The following is a 13,755-nucleotide window of genomic DNA, read 5'->3' as shown; positions in this document are numbered from 1 at the left end:
ATTTCAAGGAGCTGGCCCTTTTGGATGAGACAGTTGGGTGACTGACCAAGGTCCTGAAAGCCAGGGAGAGAGGATTTCAAGGAGGAAGCGGAGGACAATTATGGAATCAGAAGCTGTGGTGATACTACAGCTGCCTTCTCTACCTGGCTGCAAGCTGATGTGCTCAAAGGATGAGTCTAATCTTTTTTCCTTTGATTCAGGCATCAGGATAAGTGTGGTCTGTGTGCTGACTCACTGAATAATCACCCAGACAACCTCAGAAGGCAGGTACTGACAGTAGCCCCATCTTACAGTTGCCAGAGAGAGGCTCAGAGATGAAGTGACCTTCCCGAGCTTGCACAGCTGGAAAGGAGCCGAAGGTGGATTTGAATCCACCTCTGCCTGACTCTGGGATCTCGTGGGCTTAACTGCAATGAGATACAACTTTTCCTTGCTGGAGAAATGCAGTTGCATTTTTGCATGAAAAATCCACTGGCGCAGGACTCTCTCCCATGCCAGTTCTCCAAAAGATGGAAGCGGGCTACCCAATTCCTGCCCCGACCCTCAACCCTCCAACCTTGATTGACAGCCTCCCCAACTGGTGTCGCTAGAAAGCTTGATTCTTCCCCACCCCTGCATCTCCAGCCCCGACCCATCCCCCATACCAGCCCGCTGTGGCTGTGGATATGGGTCAGCTCTTGGAGTTGGGTGGGGCTGCCAGCACCTGGGGACTTGCCCTGTGGCCCGAGCAAAGTTGAAGTTTAAGTCACCTCCACCTTCCTCCTCTTTCTTCCCACTATATCCTCCCGGTTGACTGCCGGCAGTGGCCCCCAGCCCCCTCCCCCACCCCGCCTCAGCTTCAGCGCAATTTAATGTCTCACCGAGCTGTCCTTATTTGACAAACAGGTGATTTTGCTAATGAGGAATAAATGAGATCCACAGGATAAGAGAGGGTGTGCAGCAGCTGGCGTGAGGGCAAGATGTGCCGAGTTTATTAAAATAATATCTGGCCACATGCTCGGTGCCCGGGGTCCAGGCTGGAGGAGCGCCTCGCTTTTCTCTGATGCCTTCTGCTCCTCTCTGGCGGTCTCGATCCCCTCCCAGCTTCTGGAAGGTGCCTATTCCCAATGCAGGCTGGCAGGGCGGTGCAGACCCCCGGGTCCCCTCCAGTGCCCGTTCCTTCCTGCGGGAAGCAGGGGTGGGGGCCGCTGGAAGGCTCTTAATTGGAACATGATGGGCCTGATGGATGATCCGAGTGGGGTGGGGTGAGTGTGTGTGTGTGCGTGCACGTGTGTGAGTGTGTGGAGGGGATCTGAGTGGGAGTGGCATGTCTCACGGGACACAGAGCAGGACAGAGTTGGGGGGGGGCGGAGAGCTGGAATTGGGTGAGGAGTGTGGTCAGGAGCGGGGAGGAAGGGAGAGGTGGGGAGTCGGGGACTGGAGGGAGAGAGAGGACAGAGAGAAAACGGAAACGCAACAGGAAGGCAGAGTTGGAGGCACACACATGCAGAGAGAAAGGGAGGAGAAACAACAACCACACAGCGAGAGCCCAGAAGGTTGGCCCGAGGAGAAGGAGAGGGAAGCAGGGGGCCAGGGCAAGAGAGAGACAGGCAGACATTTAGAATCACAGAGATGGACACATATAGAAAGATGGAGACTGAGACTCTGGCGGCTCTGCTCAGGGCGGGGAGATGGGGAGAAAGAGGAAGAAGGAATCTGGAGCTGGAGGCAGAGGAGAAAGGAAAGCAGCAGGAGAGGGCAGAGGCTGGGCATGAGGAAGGAGGAAGGAAGCTGAGCAGCGGAGAAGCGAGAGCAGCTGGGGATTCCAGGAGGGCTCCGCCTTGACCTGGGCTAAGCATCCTGCCTCTCTGCCTCAGTTTCCCCACCCACACGCTGAGGGGCTGGGTTGAATGCCTTGTACCCACTCCCCCCTGTGCTGCTGGCTGGTTGAAAAAGGGGAGAAGAGAAGGTTTTGGTGGGGGAGAGGCGGGGGTCACAAACGGGTGTGACATTTCCTATTCTAAGGCTAAGACTTGGATAAAAATGTGACCCCGGCTTCACAGTTGCAACCTGCCCATGGTCGCACTGAGCCATGGCTCTCCATGCTCTGGGCCGGGGATGAAGGAAAAGTCTGGAACGAAGGAAACAGAGAGGAGGCAAGAAGGTGGGTTTGGGATGAAAGGGGGAATGGGAAGCCGGAACTGGCTGGTGTCTGGAAGCCCAAGGGGTGAGTCCTGCCCTTCCTGCCTCTGTCTCCTCTCTGTTCCCTCTGTCTATTTTTCTGCCTCTGTTGGGAACTTCCTCCTTTTCTTTATTTCTGGGCCACCTGGACTCAGCCTCAAAGTCCAGCCCCAATACACCTCCTCTCTGAAACTATCCACCACCTCCCATCCCTCTTTCCCCCTGAGCCTGGGAGCAGTCAGGGGAAGATGAGGCTGGGGGAAATCCTGGAAGGCTTCCCAGAGGTGGTGAGGTCTGGAAGTCAGTTTCAAATGAGACCTTGACTCCCAAACTTCAGTCAGGTACCCTCTTTGGAGCTTATACCCCACCTGCCTATGCCCACATTTACTTAACAATGCCAAGAAAAAAAAATTAGAAAAATTTGGAACTCTAAATATCTGGGTATAATACAGTGGGGAGTGAAAATCCAGTAGCCCTTGATGGGCTTGTTCATGTGCTTTCTTGTAGGAATTTCTCTTCCTTTGTGACTCATGGAGATTAAACACATGTGTTTGGGCACTGCCTATAATTCCTGGATGCAGGAAGACAGGGACCAGCATCTGGTGGCTCCAGATGGAAGCCTGGGCCAAGGCAGGAGGTGGGAGAGGGTGTGGGTGTAGAGAGGAGGGGTGGGTGGGGCAGGCAGATCTGAGAGGGCCTTTAAAATCAGAGGAGAAGGGTGGGCTTCCTTTGAGAGGCAATAGGGAGCCAGAGAAGGTTAGGACAGGCAGGCGGAAGCCTGTGGTTCCAGGTTACCAGGAGGCCCGGGCGCGGGTGCTGGGAGTCTCCCGTGGGCCACGTCTCTGTTGCTGGCCTGCCCTGTACACCTGTCAGTGCTCTATACCCACTGCCACCTCCATCCTTCTGTTTCTGTCACTCTCTGTGCCCCGTTTTCTTTCGAGTGCCCTTCTGTCTGTCTGTCTTTTAAAATCACCATTAGGACTTCCCTGGTGGACCAGTAGTTGGGACTCCACGCATGTCCATTGCAGGGGGCACAGGTTAAATCTGTCGGGGAACTGAGATTCCCGCGTGCCACGTGGTGTGGCCAAAAAAAAAAAAAAAATTTAAAGATCACTGTCATTTTCCCTCTGGGTTCTAGCACTGGCTCGGCCCCTCCCCCACCAGGCAGGCTGCCCCCTCCTCGCTGCCCACCTCTTTCCCCCTCCCTCTCTCCTTTGTCTCCCAACTCTGTTATCTCTACCAAGCTCTCTCCCCAGTGTCTCTCTGCATCTGCCTGTCTCTGAGTCTGTGTCTCTCTAACTCAGTGCCTATCAGGCTTTGTGTCTCTTCCTCTCTTCCTCTCCTCTGTCCCAAAAGACCCAAAAGGGTGTCCCATCCCACTCAGGGGCTGTCATCCTCCAGTGCCCCCCCCCCACCCAAGTAAAGCATCTCTCACACTTGTGCACCCAGACTGCAATGGGTACCCATGGCTCACATATCCCTGCCCCACTTTGGCCACCTGTCCTGAGGATTTGCCCTGTCTTCCTTTGGGTATAATTAAGCTTGGCCTTGGGGCTTCCCAGGTGGCACTGGGGTAGTAAAGAACCTCCCTGCCAATGCCAAAGATGTAAGAGATGCAGGTTCAATCCCCAGGAAGAGGGCATGCCAACCCACTCCAGGATTTTTGCCTGGAGAATCCCATGGACAGAGGAGCCTGGTGGGCTACAGTCCACAGGGTTCCAAAGAGTCAGACACCACTGAAGTGACTTAGCACGCACAAACTCCTCCCTGACCAGCTGCAAGCCCAGGGCAGAGCACACAGTAGGTCTTCAGAAGTTGTTTGAGGAATCTTTCTCTGGCTGTTTCCTGCTCCTGTGTGGATATATCCCCCCAAGAAACTCACCCTCCCCCGGGGCAGAGGAGAGAGGGAAACACACCCTGCTAGTCCGCCACGTTCCCCCCTCACACTTTCTTGGCAGTTTTCCTGTCGCAGGCTGTCTTCCTTCCCATCCATCATTTCCTCTTTTCTGCTGCCTCCTCCAGTCCCACACCCCCATCACTCTTGCTCAAGCGAGCTGAGAGCTGCCCAGCTCTGCCTCCTTCGGGTGCCCTCCCCAACCTCCATCTCCACTGGCCCCAAAGCAACCAGCTTCCCCTCCCAGCAGCATCCATCAGGGAGTCTCCATGATGGGGAGGGAGGTGTTTGGAGAACTGAGATTGGAAATGATTACAGGACATGCTTGCTGCTGCTGCTGCTGCTAAGTCGCTTCAGTTGTGTCCGACTCTGTGTGACCCCATGGACGGCAGCCCACCGGGCTCCCCCGTCCCTGGGATTTTCCAGGCAAGAACACTGGAGTGGGTTGCCATTGCCTTCTCCATTGTGTGAAAGTGAAAAGTGAAAGTGAAGTCGTTCAGTTGCGTCTGACTTGTAGCGACCCCATGGACTGCAGCCCACCAGGCTCCCCCGTCCCTGGGATTTTCCAGGCAAGAGTACTGGAGTGGCTTGCCATTGCCTTCTCCGACAGGACATGCTTAGAGCTCAGTTAATCGCCCAGAAGCCATACAGATACAGGCTTCACCTGACCCTCCTCTCCCCAACACTCAGCCACACGCCCCAGGCTGCAGTGACAAGTGGAGGGCAGAATTGTCTTCTGAGATTTCCCAATACCAGCCAATACCAATGGGAGCCCCAACACCAGCCTTTAAGAAGGAGACTCAAAAGTCCTATCATGGTATGACATTGTAAGCATTTATCCATGTTTAGATCTTTAAAAAGCAATTTCTAAAACTCTAACACAGAATGATTCAAACCACAACATGACAACAAAACAAAACAGACTAGAAAGAAATAAGCCAGAATATTACTAGTAAATGTCCCTGAGTGGCGGGACTCTGGGTTAGACATATATTTTCTTTCTCCTTTTCTGAATTTTCCAAATGTTTCTTAATGAACATCCTCAAATTAATTGTTTTCAAAAGGCTGTGTTCGTCCATGAGCGTGTACATACATTTAACACATGGTACACTGATTTAACAGTGCTATTTGGAAAGTACCTGATTTTCACGTTTAAATTTTATTTATTTTTTTTGAGTAGGTAATACATACACATGGTTTATAATTCAAAACGTACCAGAAAAGGTAGAGTGAAACCTCTATCTTGGTCCTCACCACCCCTGGCCACCTGGCTCCACTTCCTGGGCAGAAAGACTAGCACCTGTTCTTGTGTATGCTTCTCGACACAGCATCACGTTAGGAATTTTTTTGAACTTTTTTTATATTGGAGTATAGCCAATTAACAATGTTGTGACACTTTCAGGCGAAGAGCAAAGGGACTCAGCCATACATACACATGTATCCATTCTCCCCCAAACTCCCTCCCATCCAGGCTGCTACATAACATTGAGCAGAGTTCCCTGTGTTGTACAGTAGATCCTTGTTATCCATCTTATTAATAACTATAGCAGTGCAGACACACACTTTTAAGAAGAGAGATGAAGCGATGATTTCTTCTGTTGTTGTTCAGTCACTCGGTCGTGTCGGACTCTTTGTGACCCCATGGACTGCAGCACGCCAGGCTTCCTATCCCTTCACCATCTTCCACAGCTTGCTCAGACTCATGTCCATCGAGTCGGTGATGCCATCCAACCATCTCATCCTCTGTCGTCCCCTTCTCCTCCTGCCTTCAATCTTTCCCAACATTAGGGTCTTTTCTAATGAGTCAGCTCTGCACATCAGGTGGCCAAAGTATGGGAACCTCAGCTTCAGTATCAGTCCTTCCAATGAATATTCAGGGTTGATTTCCTTTAGGATGGACTGGTTGGATCTCCTTGCAGTCCAAGGGACTCTAAAGAGTCTTCTCCAACACCACAGTTCATGAGCATCAGTTCTTCGGTGCTCAGATTTCTTTAGCATCACTCATTTTTCCTTTCTGCTTCAGGATGACTCAGTCCTGGACCAAAGGCTGAAATTTCCCCAACCTGGGGAAAGTGGTCTCTCAGACTCTTGAATGAACTGTTCTAGAATCCTGCCTGTCAACCCACCTGGCTTCTCAAGACATCAAGGACCCCAAGAACCCCTCGCCATTCCCCTTTTCAAACACTCTGTTATTCCTGACTACATAAGCAATCCTTCAATGAAAACATCGTAGAAACATGGAGCATAGAATGTCCTCTGTCATCCCACCCTCAGACATAACCAAAGGGAATGCTTTTGGCTAATATTCTGACAGCTTTTTCTTTTTTTAAAGTGTGTATTTTTAAAAAGTAGGTTGGAGAGGGGGTGGATTTCCTGGAAGTCCAATGGTCAGAACTACTCCAAGTTTCCAGTGCAGGGGGTGTGGGTTCGATCCCTGGCTGGGGAACTAAGATCCCACATGCTGTGTGGAGCGGCCAAAAAATAAAACGCGGAGCTGGACTGAGCAGTGTGTTGATATTTTCCATTTTTTAACTTAATTTATCTGCCCACCTCAGCACAGAGAGATCTCTCTCATCAAGAAGATCATTTTCGAGAGGTATTCTGGCTGAAAGAAGGGCAACCCTTTGAGGTCCAACGGCTTTTGTTTTTGCGGGACCTGGGACTGGATGAGGTCTAGATGGGTGATGTCAGCCAAGCGAGGTGACCCAAGGTTTCCCTGATGTTTTTCCTGGAAGGCAGGAGACTCCAAGGTGCCCAGAGAGGAGCAGTGCCCCCTGCCAAGTAGGAAACGGACTTTGCTAGAAATGATGAAGGGCTGCCTTGCTCTAACCCAGCGCCCGTGGTCCAGGCAGTGGGGCCCTGTGAAGCCTCCTCTCTCAGTTTCCAGCCGTGTCTCTCCTCTGCAGATGGAGTCAGGCAGACTGGCAGGTGGAGATGATGGAGGTGGTGGTGGCAGGTCTGGGGAGAGCTGGGAGGGGTGAGTGCAGAGAGGGAGGTAATTAGGAACCAGGCGGTATCACAAATCTCCCAGCCGTGCTGACACCCGCCGAGAGTGATCACACACTTGGAGTCAGCCCAGACAAGTGTGAAAGCCCTTCACTCCATCTCGAAGGGAAGAAACAGGAAGGGGAAGATGAGGGCTAGGGGAGCCACACGACAGCCCCACCCCCCAGCTCTCCCTCCAAGACTGCCCTGAGGTCATCCTCACACTTCCCCTCCCTCAGCCCTGACCTGGGGCAGGGAGCTGTGACTCAGAGGTGTGGAAGGGCAGCCGCAAACCCTGCAAGACGAGGAAAAGGTCCTGGAAGCATGTGCCCCGAAGAAGGAAGGTGAGGAAGGACTCTATCATGACACCCAATCAAGGCCAAGTCCTCAGCCAACTCCAACTGCCTCTCATCGGGAGAGGCAAAACATGATTCCTATGTTTGAAAAATTGGTCCCCAAGGAAAGGGGAAATTGACATGGGTTGAAAGGAGCCTGTGTACCAGAAATGAGACGTGCGCTATTGATATTTCTCAACCATCTTGCCATTTGCTCAGCAAAGAAATGGAGGCTCAGAGAGGCTGGGTCCTTGGCCCGAGGGCACAGAGCTATGAAGTGGTAGAGATGAGATCTGCCCATTTTGGAAGTCCAAGCTTCCATCACACCATTTCCCCGTCTCCCTGAGAAAGAAGAAGTGAAGGCTGTCTCTATAAGGGATAGGTTCTTAGAGGTACAAGGGTTTCAGACGCCGGGAGATGGGTAAGTGGCCCTCCGAATTCCAAAAAGATAAACAGGAACAAAATCTCTCCTCCACTCCCCAACACCCACTGGGGCTAGCTTTGGCTCTGCTGAGTCTTTGGGGTCAAGGATTCTGGTTCTAAGGGAATTACAGAACTTTCGGGGGGAGCTGTCTTCTTTCTCTGGTTGCAGCAATTTCTCACCTGGGGAGCTGCTTGCAGGAGCATCCTTTATTGGTCACGGCACAAGGCCTGTGGTTGAATCAAGTTTGCAAGTTCATTCTCTTCTCAGCTGGGTCTATAAGGAGTGGAAAAGTGGGAAGGTGGGGTCATCAATGGAAGGTCCCCAAGGTTAGGCTAAGACTTCACTAAGGATCTGTAGTGATAGCCTCTCTCCAGCCTCCTCTCCTATCGATCCCCGCCCCCTCACCATTTTTCACTCTGCTCCCAGAATATCTCCTAACTTGTAGCCTCTGCTCCCGCTGTTCCCTCTGCCTGGAACACACTGAGTTTTAGATCTCTGCTTGACTGTTTTCTACCCTACACTGAGCACTTAACTCCAAGGTCACCTCTCCTAGAAGACTATCCCTGGCCAAAGTCGCCTCCTATGATTCTCTTTTCCTATAGCTGCTGCTGCTGCTAAGTCACTTCAGTCAAGTCCGACTCTGTGCGACCCCATAGACAGCAGCCCACTGGGCTTCTCTGTCCCTGGGATTCTCCAGGCAAGAATACTGGAGTGGGTTGCCATTTCCTTCTCCAATGCATGAAAGTGAAAAGTGAAAATGAAGTCGCTCAGTCGTCCCCGACTCTTAGCGACACTGGGGACTGCAGCCTACCAGGCTCTTCCATCCATGGGATTTTCCAGGCAAGAGTACTGGAGTGGGGTGCCATTGCCTTCTCCGTTTCCTATAGCACTTGATGCTAAACTCTATAAACAAATTAACAGAAGGCAGCGGCCGTCGGGGAAAGGAGAGCCCTGCATATATCTGTGACTATGAGGATGTATACGTGTGCACGTGTGACTGTGAATGACCACATGTGTGTGTATCCTTGAGTCTAGCCATGCATGTGAACGCGCTTGTGAATTTGTATGTGATCCCTGAGCACCTATGTGTCTCTGTGAGCATCTGACAGAGTGTACATGTGCGCCTGAATGTATGCATATACATCTTTGCATATGTGATTGTGTACGTGTGTGGTTCTGTACATGGAAATATAAATGAATGGATGAGATAGATGCATACATATTTATGCGTCTGTGTAATACCTCATTCACATACACACACGTGGATCGGAATGTGTACAAGTGTATACGTATTTATGATTGTGTGCACTTAAGTGTCTGCAAGGAGATCAAACCAGTGCATCCTAAAGGAAATCAACCCTGAATATTCATTGGAAGGACTGATGCTGAAACTGCAGCTCCAACAGTTTGGCCACCTGATGCAAAGAGCTGACTCACTGGAAAAGACCCTGATGCTGGGAAAGATTGAAGGCAGGAGAAGAAGGGGACGACAGGATGAGATGGTTGGATGGCATCACCGACTCGATGGACATGAGTCTGAGCAAGCTGTGGGAGATGGTGAAGGACAGGGATGCCTGGCGTGCTGCAGAATATGGGGTCGCAAAGAGTCAGACACGACTGAGTGGCTGAACAACAAGTGTCCACACTGTTCCAGAGATGTGTGTCTGAGCGGCCCTCCCGCTCTCCTTTTGTTTCACCTCCTCTATCTCCCACCGTCCTCCCGCCTCCACTCTTCTTCCTCCTCTTGCCCAGGTGCACTGGCCTAAGAATGACCACTTCAGGTGGCCCTCCCTGCTTCTCTGGCTTCGGGCATTCCCAGCAGGTGGGAAGCAGCTCAGGAGGGGATCTCAGCAGGTGAAAAATCCAGCTCCAGCCCCCACGGAGCCCCATTGAGAAAGGAATTCCCTGCAGGCCCTTCCCTAATCCCCCAACAGATCCCTCCCCCACTTACCTCTAGCATCTCCTGGAACAAAGGACCCTTTTTTTCTGTTCTGTACTCATGGGTGGTCCCATTCCTGGCAGCTGGGTGGGGGCTGGGAGAGACTGCAGAGTTGGGGGGGAGGGCAGTTGGGCAACCTCTACTGGCCTCAGTTTCCCCTGAGAAACAGAAGACACTACAGAAGGGTCAGCAGGCAAAACTGTACTGCCCAGATGGTTCAGTTTTATCACTCTCTTTACTTACCCATCTCAGGCAGTGTTTACTGAGAACCTGCTACGTGCCAGGCTCCCTATTACGGACTGGAAACCCAAAGAAGAACAAAAGGCATCTCTCTATCTTGAGGAGTCCATGGTGGAAGTAGAGGTGGTGGGGGGAACCACAAAGAACCACAGAGATCAGTAGACTCCTGGATGGAACAGGGTTGTACCAGAAGGCAGGTGGAGGATCTAAAACCTTTGCACAGCTCCACTTCACCTGCTTAACTGAAGTCTACGTTCCTTAGCATGGCATTCAAGGCCCCCTTCAATAAGGTGTCCTGCATGTGCAGCTGTGTGAGAGAGAAGTGGACCTTAGAGTGGAGTTTTGGTGACTAGAGATGTCAGGGAGGAGCCTTCTGAAAGATAGGCCATGGCTTAAGAGCGTGGTAACTGGACCTTGCAGCCCGATTGGTCCACAGCTGTTGGTTTTGGGGTGGTGAGGGGCTGTGACTGATTCCATATATTGATATTTGTGCACTGGCAGGAGGTGCTCCAGTTGACCAAGTGCCTACCCTCTGTCACCTTTTCCTCTGAATCCCAATGAGGCTGTTGCTATGATGCCCATTTGGCATATAAAGAGATGGAAGAAACGGAAAAAGTGGCGACTCATCCCGAGTCTGCATGGGGCCCAGTCCTTGCCTCCCTGCGAGGGGAAACACTTGGGAAACACCTTGAAACCCCCATGCCGAAAGGTATCTTGGAGTTAGCAGACTCCTGTTTTGTTTATACCTGCTTCTGTTTTGACTTTTTCATTAAACAGCTGTCCCTCATGTCACCTTTTGGAACACTTATCTTCCTATGAGTTCCAACATTTACCTGGCCACTCATCCATCCACTCCATCTACCTATTCACCATTCCTACACGTCCTCCACACCATTCCTACACCTCACGCCTCATCTATCCATTCACCCGCCTATCCACCTCCTCACTCGTCCATCTCCTCACCCTTCCACCCAACCACAAATATCTTAACCCGTTCACCCATTTACCTACTACCCACCCCTTCATTTAGTCACCAATCCATCTATCCATCCTCCATCTACCCATCCACTCATATTTTTGTTGTTGTTTTAGTAAGTCTGTGGGGTCACAAAAAAGAATATTCCATCCCTATAACCATCTACACTGGAAAGACTGATGCTGAAGTTGAAACTCCAATACTTTGGCCACTCATTTGAAAAGATCCTGATGCTGGGAAAGACTGAGGGCAGGAGCAGAAGGGGACGCAGAGGATGAAATGGTTGGATGGCATCACTGACTCAATGGACATGAGTTTGAGTAAACTCCGGGAGTTGGTGATGGACAGGGAAGCCTGACGTGCTGCAGTCCATGGGGTCGCAAAGAGTCGGACACGACTGAGCGACTGAACTGACTGAATGCTCTCCTATCCATTTAGCTACTCATCCTTTACCAAACCATTCACTCATCTACCACATACCCACTAGGGAATCTTCCTATCCATCCACATTCTCACTTACCCGCCTATCTACCCATCCACTCACCTACCATTATCCAGCCTCACCCACTCACTTATTGTTATACTATTGCTCCATTAACACTCTGATCTGTATTCATGTCCACTCATCTACCCAGCCATTTGGTCATCCCACGCTCGTCTACTCATCCATTATTCCACCCATTCACCTATGTTAACCACTGCTTTATTCACCCACCACCATCTACCTATCCATTCACCTACCCATTTATCCAGTCATCCACACACATCCATCCAATTACCAACCCACCCTAGACTATCCACCCATCCATCTACCTACCTATTTGACCAACCAGTCAACCATCCCTCCAGATACCCGAACAGACCACCTTCTGAGCAATCCATTCATCCAGCCACCTACTCATGCACCCATCCATCACTCCCGGACACAGATTCCAGGTGGGCTTAATGGAGCCATTGCATCAGACTTGTAGAGTTTATCCTGGGACATTCCAGTGACCACCCACCTGCCCAGGCCTGCAGGAACTGGAGGCGGAGATGGTGGTGGTGGGAGTAACTTAAATGCAATCTTCTCCAGGGTGTAAGGATCAGCTGGAAACTCTTCCAGGCTCAGCACTAATAATTTTAGAAACTGAAGGAAATGGGAGATGGAGGCAGAAACCTGGGGAAGGAGGGGGTGGTGGTGGTGGTAGTGGAGAAGACTAGTAGGAAAGAGACTAGTGAGCTAACTGAAAAGGGGATGAGAGGGGCTTCCCTGGGGGTCCAGTGGTTAAGACCCCACACTCCCAGTGCTCGGGGCACAGGTGCGATCCCTGGTAGGGGAATTAATAAGAGCCCACTTGCCAAGTGGCAGGGCCAAAAATGAAAGGAAAAAAATTAAATTAAAAGGAGAAGAGAAAGAAATAGAAGTTTATAGAGAAATAGAGTGGAAAAACACAAAGGGCAGGGGGTGGGGGGTGGAATGGAAGAAAGAGAAATAGAAAGGCACAATACTTGTAGCGGCGAGGAGGAGGACGAGAAAGCCTGGAGAAAGCGGGGTGGCGGGGAGTGGGGGGACGCGAGGGTCGTGAGTGTCCCCACTCTGGCCCTCCCCTCCCTCTCCGGAACTCCCGGAAGCCCATCCCGGGATGGATCCAGAAACCACAAAGCCCGCGGAGAGCGCTGCGCTCCAGGCGCACCGGAAGGGCGGCTGCGTGGGCTCTGCCTGCTGCACCATCAATTAGGCGATCACTGGGCCCGGCGAGCCGCAGCGTCTGTGGAAATTACCTTTTAATTTCTTAATTACACTGTCCTTACCTGCAGCTCAACCCGCCTCCGAGCGGTGCACGGGGAGCTGATTTTCTTGAACCACTCTCCAGGTGCCATAAATTAGGACGCCGATCGCCTGTGAGCGCGCGGAGAACGCCACCGCCTCCGCGCAGGCGCACAGCCTATGGGATATTTGTATTTCTTTCCGCACCCTCGGGTAGCTTCTGCTAAGGCGCTCCCTTCACCCCGCTTCATTGCTACCAGGAGACCCCAAACCGGTTCCAGGGTCATGGGTACCTGGGCTCCCATAGACCCGAATGCCAAGCCCGGCCCCTGCTGGGCACTAGCTGTGTTACGCCGGGTGAACCTCAGTTTCCCCATGTGTCACATGGAAATAAAAATAGCATCTATTTGTAGAGCTTGTGAGGCTTAAAAGAGATAAGCCTTGTGAAGCACAAGATCCCAAAGTGCTGTCAAAATGTGAGCTAGTTTTCATTCATTTGTTTAGTGAGTATTTATTGAGTGGCTACTATGGATCAGGAGCTCCTGAAGGCACTGCCTAGACAGCATATTAAAAAGCAGAGACATTACTTTGCCAACAAAGGTCTGTCTAGTCAAAGCTATGGTTTTTCCAGTAGTCATGTATAGATGTGAGAATTGGACTATAAAGAAAGCTGAGTGCTGAAGAATTGATGCTTTTGAACTATGGTGTTGGAGAAGACTCTTGAGAGTCCCTTGGACTTTAAGGAGATCCAACCAGTTCATGCTAAAGGAAATCAGTCCTGAATATTCATTGGAAGGACTGATGCTGAAGCTGAAATTCCAATACTTTGGCCACCTGATGCGAATAACTGGCTCATTTGAAAAGACCCTGATGCTGGGAAAGATTGAAGGCAGGAGGAGAAGGGGATGACAGAGGATGAGACTGTTGGATGGCATCACTGACTCAAAGGACATGACTTTGAGTAAACTCCGGGAGTTGGTGATGGACAGGAAGGTCTGGCGTGCTGCAGTCCATGGGATTGCAAAGAGTTGGACACGACTAAGAGACTGAAC

The 13,755-nt window shown here is 51.2% G+C and overlaps 1 long non-coding RNA gene across 2 annotated transcripts; it reads right to left on the bottom strand.

Moving 5' to 3' along the window:
• Nucleotides 1–4,869: 4,869 nt before the first annotated feature.
• On the bottom strand, nt 4,870–12,834 carry LOC139176855 (uncharacterized). Of its 2 annotated transcripts, none has more exons than XR_011561335.1 (3): nt 12,748–12,834; nt 7,978–8,071; nt 4,870–7,022 (listed from the first exon to the last, which is right to left on the bottom strand). It is a non-coding gene; the product is annotated as an uncharacterized lncRNA (long non-coding RNA). The 2 variants fall into 2 exon arrangements; XR_011561334.1 differs by lacking the exon at nt 12,748–12,834 and adding an exon at nt 9,750–9,898.
• Between the last annotated feature and the right edge of the window lie 921 nt (nt 12,835–13,755).

Source organism: Bos indicus, chromosome 17, assembly GCF_029378745.1.
Source record: "Bos indicus isolate NIAB-ARS_2022 breed Sahiwal x Tharparkar chromosome 17, NIAB-ARS_B.indTharparkar_mat_pri_1.0, whole genome shotgun sequence".
Classification (NCBI taxonomy): domain Eukaryota; kingdom Metazoa; phylum Chordata; class Mammalia; order Artiodactyla; family Bovidae; genus Bos; species Bos indicus.
Note: the sequence above shows the minus strand (reverse complement) of the source record. Positions and strands in the feature narration are given on the sequence as shown.